The following is an 8566-nucleotide window of genomic DNA, read 5'->3' on the forward strand; positions in this document are numbered from 1 at the left end:
ATTCTCTTCAATATCCAATACAAATTGAATTACAAACCTGACAGACAAACACAGGAGAACAAGTGACTAGTGAACACAAACCTCGTGGTGCTCATTTCAGATTTATTGCAGTCATCCGACAAAACAAGTGAAAGAATATTCCAATGAAATGATTTGGAAAGTAGGCGTGACTTTTGTTGGTGCCTTTCTTTGCTCTGTTGGTGAAACTTTCTTGCACCTGACTCCTGTTCATGTCTCTGTTTCCTCTATTGAATGAGGAAGGAGGCATTTGATCAGAAATCAACTGGATTGTGTACCTTTGAGAGGGGATTTCTGCATCATCAGGGCTGGAAACAGGAGTGAGTGAAAGACAATGTGTGGAGTTTGATTTTGTACAGAGGGAGAGCAAATCTAACAGGACTGTGAGATATTGGCCTGGATTTTACAGCCCCAATAGCGGTGAACTCTGAGACTTTCACTGCTATTGAGGGTCTGAACAGCACTGCAACTGCCAGTACATGCACACACTAACACCAGCATCTGGAAGTTGTGGTGATGAGAAATGTGCTTAGAAGGAGCCTCTGATCATAATCGCACCAGCCCACTCCTTAAAGTGACAGGGACCTGTTGTTCAGCAATTTGGGCTCATTGCCCACAATGTACCCTGATTTTTACCTGGGTTGGATTAAAGCCGGTACCAACAGGCTCAGGGCTGCTCGGGAAAGACTTTTCTGTTGACACAACAGCTCCACTATTCCAGGAAGACACCGGCAGCAGCAGTGGTCAACTTTCAGAGGGAGTTCAGAGCTTTTAAATGTTGTATTTTATTTCTTAATTGTATGTAACTTTTTAGCATAGCCTGATCAGAGTTCTGAAATTTACATCTGACTTTTTATTAACAAGATTGAAGTGCTTTTAAAAGATCTCTAAATGTAAATGACTTTTTATCAAGATTTACTTGGCTTCTTTGTAAAGACTCTTGAGCAAGATTGAAGTGACTTTTAAAAACTACATCTTATCCTTTAAAATCCTGCTTCCATGTAGATGACATTGGAAGATGACTTCAGAATAGCTTAGACTATCTTTCTAACAGGTACTGCAACAGCTTAAGACCGACTTTTCTGCAAAAGCTGGTGAATTACCTTCCGGGAGCGGAGAGGAGCGGAGCGGAGCAGACCTATATGGACCGATATGAGGAGAACGTTGGGAGCGGAGCCTATAAATCCAATCCGAGGATCGAGGCCCAGTCTCTTACCTTCCAGGAGTGGAGTGGAGATCTTCCAGTGTGCTGGAGTTTTGAAAAAAAAGAAGCCAACTGTGATGTCAGAGGAGAGCTGCAAGGTGATTGGTTGGTGAGTCACTGCTGTTAGTGTATTTAAATATCTTAAAGAAAAGGGCAAAGTTTTTTTTACTTGAAAAAAAACCTCTGCTGATAAGATGAGTACTACTAAAGTGTATTTTTTATTCAGTGTAGCTTATGAAGGACTTTAGATTGTAGTGGGTAGAACAATGCCCCTAGTGTCATTAGTATTTTTTAATTAAGGGAGTAACTAATTAATCTAAGGGTAAGTCATGGCAGGAGAGCTCAGCCCCATGATATGCTCCTCCTGCGCTATGTGGGGATTCAGGAACCCTCCCAGTCTCCATGACACCATGTGTACAGGAAGTGTATCCAGCTGCAGCTACTGGCTGCTCGCATTATGGAGCTGGACCTGCGGGTGGTTTCACTGTGGAGCGTCCACGAAGCTGAGGGCGTCATGGATAGCATGTTTAGTGAGGTGGTCGCACTGCAGGTAATGGATGCACAGGCAGAAAAGGGATGTGTGACCACCAGATGGAATAGTAGGAGCAGGCAGGTAGTGCAGGAGTCCCCTGTGGCCATCCCCCTCTCAAACAGATACAGCGCTTTGGTCACTGTTGGGGGGAAGACCTCCCAGGGGAAAAGAGCAACAGCGCGGTCCGTGGCACCACGGAGGGCTCTGCTGCACAGCAGGGGAGGAAAAGGGGTGGAAGAGCTATTGTGATAGGGGATTCTATCATAAGGGGTGCAGATAGGCGTTTCTGTGGCCGCAAACGAGACTCCAGGATGGTATGTTACCTCCCTAATACTAGGGTCAAGGATGTTTCGGAGCAGCTGCCGGAAATTCTGAAAGGGGAGGGTGTGCAGCCAGAGATCGTGGTCCATATTGGTACGAACGACATAGGCAGGAAGAGGGATGAGGTTCTGCAAAGTGAATATAGGGAGTTAGGCAGAAGGTTAAAGAGCAGGACCTCGAGGGTTGTAATCTCAGGATTACTCCCTGTGACACGTGCTAGTGCGGGTAGGAATAGGAGGATTAGGCAAATGAATGCATTGCTGAAGACTGGCGAAGGCGGGAGGGCTTCAGGTACTTGGACATTGGGATCTCTTCTGGTGCAGAGGTGACCTGTACAAGAGGGACGGGTTGCATCTGAACTGGAAGGGGACCAATATCCTTGCAGAGAGATTTTATAGTAATACACTGGGGGGTTTAAACTAGTCTTGCAGCGGGGGTGGGACCCAAAGTAGTAGTCTCTCCGATGAGATAGTTGAGGCAAATGGAGAGGTTAAAGCAAGCAAGTCCAGTAGGCAGGCCAGGCAGGGGCAGGACAGGGAGCGTGGAAGGTCTGGTGGGCTAAACTGCATTTACTTTAATGCAAGTATCCTTACAGGTAAGGCAGATGAACTCAGAGCATGGATCGGTACATGGGATTGTGGTATTGTAGCTATTACGGAAATGTGGTTGAGGGATGGGCAGGACTGGCAGCTCAATGTTCCGTGGTACCGATCCTTCCGGCGTGACAGAGGTGGAGGTAAGAGAGGAGGGGGAGTTGCACTATTGATTAGGGAGGACATCACGGCAGTACTTAGAGAGGATATCCCGGGGTGAATGTCCAGTGAGGCCATACTGGTAGAACTTAGAAATAATAAAAGGGTGATCCCTTTGATGGGATTATACTATAGGCCCCCCAATAGTCAGAGGGAAGTGGAGGAACATATATGTAGGGAAATCACAGATAGTTATAGGAATTATAGGGTTGTAATAGTAGGTGATTTTAACTTCCCTAATATTGACTGGGACTGCCTCAGTGCTAAGGGATCAGATGGGGAAGAATTTGTTAAGTGAGTCCAGGATAGTTTTCTGAAGCAGTATGTGGATGGCCCGACTAGAGAAGGGGCTACACTCGATCTCCTCTTAGGAAATGAGAATGGGCAGGTGGTTGATATGGCAGTGGGGGAGCACTTTGGGACCAGTGACCATAACTCTATTAGCTTCAAGATAGTTATGAAAAAGAATAGGACTGGTCCTCAGGTTGAAGTCCTAAATTGGGGGAAGGCTAATTTCCATGGCATCAGACAGGAACTCTCAAAAGTTGAATGGGAGAGGCTGTTTACAGGTAAAGGGACGTCTGGCAAGTGGGAGGCTTTTAAAAGTGAGATAGGAAGAGTTCAGGGCCAGCATGTTCCTGTTAGATGGAAGGGCAAGGCTGGCAAGTTTAGGGAACCTTGGTTGACGAGGGATATTGAGGGTCTGGTCAGGACAAAGAAGGAGGCATACGTCAGGTATAGGCAGCTGGGATCGAGCGAGTCCCTCGAGAAGTATAGGGGATATAGGAGTATACTTAAGAAGGAAATTAGGAGGGCGAAAAGGGGCCATGAGATTTCCCTGGCAGATAAGATAAAGGAGAATCCTAAAAGATTCTATAAGTGTATTAAGAGTAAAAGGGTAGCTAGGGAGAGAGTAGGTCCCCTTAAGGATCAGTGTGGCAATCTATGTGTGAAGCCACGCGAAATGGGCGAGGTCTTAAATGAATATTTCTCGTCTGTATTTACCGTGGAGAAGGTCATGGAAGCTAGTGAGTTCAAGGGAGGGAACAGCGATATCCTGCAGCATATCAACATTACAAAGGAGGAGGTGTTGGAGGATTTGAAGCGCATTAAGGTGGATAAATCCCCAGGGCCTGATCAGATGTATCCTAGGATGCTATGGGAAGCAAGGGAGGAGATTGCTGGGGCGCTGGCAGAGATTTTTGTATCATCGTTAGCCACGGGTGAGGTACCGGAAGACTGGAGGATAGCTAATTTGTTAATTAATAAATTAAATAACAAATCATGTCGCCTCTTTCTCTTCTAAACTCTGGCGGAGACAAGCCTAGCTTGTCCAATATTTCCTCGTAAGACAGCCCACCCATTCCATGTATTAGTCTCGTAAACTTTCTCTGTACTACCTCCAATGCATTTACATCCTTCCATAAATAAGGAGACCAGTACAGTACTCAGTACTGCAGAAGAGGTCTCACCAATGTCCTGTATAGCTGAAGCATAACCTCCCTACTATTGTATTCAATTCCCATGGTGATAAATGATAACATTCTATTAGCTTTCCTAATTACATGCTGGACCTGCATACTAACCTTTTGCAATTCATGCCCTCGGACACCCAGATCCCTCTGCATCTCAGAGCTCTGCAATCTCTCACCATTTAGATAATATGCTTTTTTATTCTTCCTGCCATAGTGGACAATTTCCGACTTTCCCACATTATACTCCATTTGCCAGGTCTTTGCCCAATCACTTAACCTATCTATATCCCTTTGTAGCCCCCTTATGTCCTCTTCACAACCTACTTTCCTACCTATCTTTGTGATCAGCAAATTTAGCAACAATACCTTCGGTCCCTTCATCTAAGTCATTTATATAAATTGTAAAAAGTTGAGGCCCCAGCACAGATCACTGTGGCACACCACTCGTTACTTCTTGCCAACCAGAAAATGACCCATTTATGCTGACTCTCTGTTTCCTGTCAGCTAGCCAATCTTCTATCGATGCCAAATTGTTACCCCCGACACCATGAGCTTTTATTTTCTGCAATAACCTTTGATATGGCACCTTATCCTTCTGGAAATCGAAATACAATACATCCACTGGTTCCCCTTTATCCACAGCACATGTAACTCCCTCAAAGAACTCCAATAAATTGGTTAAACATGATTTCCCTTTCAAAAATCCATGTTGACTCTGCCTGATTACCTTAATTTTTTCTAAATGCCCTGCTATAACATCCTCTGTAATAGCTCCAAACATTTTCCCTCAGACAAATGTTAAGCTAACTGGCCTGTCGTTTCCTGCTTTCTGTCTCCCTCCCTTTTTGAATAAATGAGTTACATTCACTCTTTTCCAATCTAATGGAACCTTCTCGAATCTAGGGAATTTTGGAATATTAAAACCAGCGCATCAACTATCTCACTAGCCAATTCAGGACCTGGCGACTTGTCAACCCGCAGCTCCAACAATTTGTTTAGTACCACTTCCCTGGTGATTGTAATTTTCTTGAGTTCCTCCATCCCTTCAATTTCCTGATATACGGCTAATACTGGGATGTTATTTGTATACTCAATAGTGAAGACCGATGCAAAGTATCTGTTCAATTCATCTGCCATCTCTTAATTATCCATTATTAATTCCCCAGACACACTTTCTATTGGACCAACAGTCGCTTTGTTAACTCTTTTCTTTTTAAAATATCTATCGAAACTCTTACTAGTTGTCTTGAAATTTCTTGCGAGCTTTCTCTCATACTCTAATTTTACCTTCCTTCTCAATCTTTTAGTCATTCTTTGCTGTTTTTTTATATTCTGTCCAATCTTCTGACCTGCCTCCCACCTTTGCACAATTATAGGCTTTTTCTTTAAGTTTGATAGTATCTTTAACTGTTTTCGTGAACCATGGATGGTGAGTCCCACCTTTGGAACTTTTCTTTCTCGTTGAAATGTATCTATTCTGTGTATTCTGAAATATCCCCTTAAATGTCTGCCACTGCATCTCTATTGACTTATCCCTTAACCTAATTTGCCAGTTCACTTTAGCTAGCTCTGCTTTCATGACCTTATAATTGCCCTTATTTAAATTTAAAATACTAGTCTGGGACCCACTCTCCTCTCCCTCAAACTGAATGTAAAATTCAATCATATTATAATCGCTGCTACCTAGGGGCACCTTAACTATGAGGTCATTAATTAATCCTATCTCGTTGCACAATGCCAGGTCTAGTATAGCCTGCTCTCTGGTTGGCTCCAGAATGTATTGTTCCAAGAAATTATCCCCAAAATATTCTATGTATTCCTCATCTAGGCTACCTCTGCCCATCTGAATTTTCCAATCTATATGTAGATTAAAATCCCCCATAATTATCACAGTACCTTTCTGACAAGCTGCCATTATTTCTTCTTTTATATCCCATCCGACAGTGTGGTTAATGTTAGGTGGCCTGTACACCACTCCCACAAGTGACTTCTTGCCTTTATGATTTCTCATTTGTACTCAAACTGCTTCTGCATCCTGATCTCCAGAACTCAGGTCATCCCTCTCTATTACGCTAATACCATCATTAATTAACAGAGCTACCCCGCCACCTTTTCCTAGCTTCCTGTCCTTCCAAAATGCCATGTCACCTCCTATATTCACATCCCAATCTATGTCGCCATGCATCCATGTCTCTGTAATGACTATCAGATCGTACTTATTTATTCTATTTGTGCTCCCAGTTCATCTGTTTTGTTTCAAATGCTCCATGCATTCAGATACAGAGCATTTAGTTTTGTCCTTTTATTATTTTTGTCACCTCTAGCCTTATCTGTCGATTTACTCTTAGATTTGTACATTCTGTCCCTTCCTGTCACAGTCTGTTTATCATTTCCCATATTTATACCTTTCTCTTTGCCTTGTCTCTCCTCCTTGATTCACCATATCTTCCCAAATTTGATCCCTTGCCCCCACTATTCGGTTTAAAACCGTCTCTACTTCCCTCGTTATGTGGCTCGCTGGAACACCGGCACCAGCACGGTTCAGGTGCAGACCGTCCCAACGGTACAGCCACCTCTTTCCACAGTACTGGTGCCAATGCACCATGAACCAGAACCCACTACTACCACACCAGTCTTTCAGCCGCACATTACTTTCTCTAATCTTATTTGTCCTATGCCAATTTGCACATGGCTCAGGTAATAATCCAGGGATGATTAACTTTGAGGTTCTGCTTCTTAATTTGGTGCCTAGTTCCTCATACTGACTTTGCAGAACCTCTATCCTTGTCCTGCCTATGTCGCTGGTACCGACATGGACCACGACGACTGGATCCTCCCCCTCCCATTGTATGTTTCGCTCCAGCCCTGAGCAGATGTCCTGAATCCTGGCACCGGCAGGCAACACAGCCGTCTGGACTCTTGCTTTTGCTGCAGAGAACAGAGTCAATCCACCTTACTATACTGTCCCCTGCTACCACTACATTCCTTTTTTCTCCCTCTTTGAGCCGCAAACATTTACTGCAGACGTGTTTGCCCTGGATCACACTGGCATCCAGGAACTCCCACATGCTGCAGCTGTGACACATCACCTGTCCTGTCATCCTTAACGTGTTTCAATTAACTACTTAAATATTTTATTCAATTATTCATTTTATTGCATATTTTATTAAACTTACCACTAGTTTGTTTACTATTTTAAACGTTAGGACTAAAATGGATCTTAATCACTTACCAGATGCGCATCAAGCAGGTCGGTTCTTCCAAACCAATCAACTACCTGCTTGCCTGTGATGTCACAGCTTACCAGATCCTCACCAAACAGCTCCTTCCACTGCACCGAAGAAAGAACCAAATCCTGTCTCCTCACCCCAGCGGGGCTCTGTTTCCCTGCTCTCACTCTCCATTGTGACGTCACTCCTCGATTTTTTTTTCCCCTGCTCTGCTCCTCTCTCTCTCGCTCTGTCTCCGAGTCTGTGCTTTTGGCGCATTTCTTCATTTGTTGTTCCGTTGTGCTCCTCTGTTTCTGGTCCAAAATCTGACTCTGGTGGGACTTGAACCCACAACCTTTGAATATCATCTTAATTATTATTTAGAAGTCCAACACGCTATCCATTGCGCCACAGAGCCTCACACATTTTTATTAACATCACTAAGGCCTTTGATCTTGTCAGCAGAGACAGCCTCTTCAAACTGCAATGGAACATAGGCTGCCCTCCTGACCTCTTGGGCATCATCTCTTCTTTCCACGAGAACATGCACAGTTCCATCAGTTACAATGGAGCAACATCAGACGCTTTCAAGATCAGCAGTGGGGTAAAGCAGGGCTGCGCGCTGGCGCCAACTCTCTTAGGAACAGAGGAACATCGGAGTAAGCTATTCAGAACGTCGAGCCTGCTCTGTCATTCAATTCGATCATGGCTGATCACCTACCTGAAAGCCCCTTTCCCATGCTATCCCCATATCCCTTGATGTCATGAGTATCAAGATTTCTATCAATTTCTGTCTTGAACATGCTCAATGATTGAACTGCCACAGCCCTCTGGGGCACAGTATTCCAATGATTCACCACCGTCTGAGTGAAGAAATTCCACCCATCTCAGTTTTAAATGGCCTACTCCTTATTCTGAGACGATGTCCTTTGGTTTTAGACTCACCAACTAGGGCAAACATCCTGTCTACATCCACACTGTCACGCCCTGTAAGAATTTTGTCAGTTTCAATCAGATCACCTCTCATTCTTCGAAACTTTAAGGAATACAGGCCC

General features: G+C 44.2%; 1 non-coding gene across 1 annotated transcript; it reads right to left on the minus strand.

The window, feature by feature from the left end:
* Window positions 1-7838: 7838 nt before the first annotated feature.
* trnar-ucu (transfer RNA arginine (anticodon UCU)) lies at window positions 7839-7929 on the minus strand. Its single transcript is given in 2 exon segments — window positions 7839-7874; window positions 7893-7929. It is a non-coding gene; the product is annotated as a tRNA-Arg (tRNA).
* Window positions 7930-8566: the final 637 nt, after the last annotated feature.

The sequence above is a fragment of the Heterodontus francisci genome, unplaced genomic scaffold (genome assembly GCF_036365525.1).
Source record: "Heterodontus francisci isolate sHetFra1 unplaced genomic scaffold, sHetFra1.hap1 HAP1_SCAFFOLD_61, whole genome shotgun sequence".
NCBI lineage: Eukaryota > Metazoa > Chordata > Chondrichthyes > Heterodontiformes > Heterodontidae > Heterodontus > Heterodontus francisci.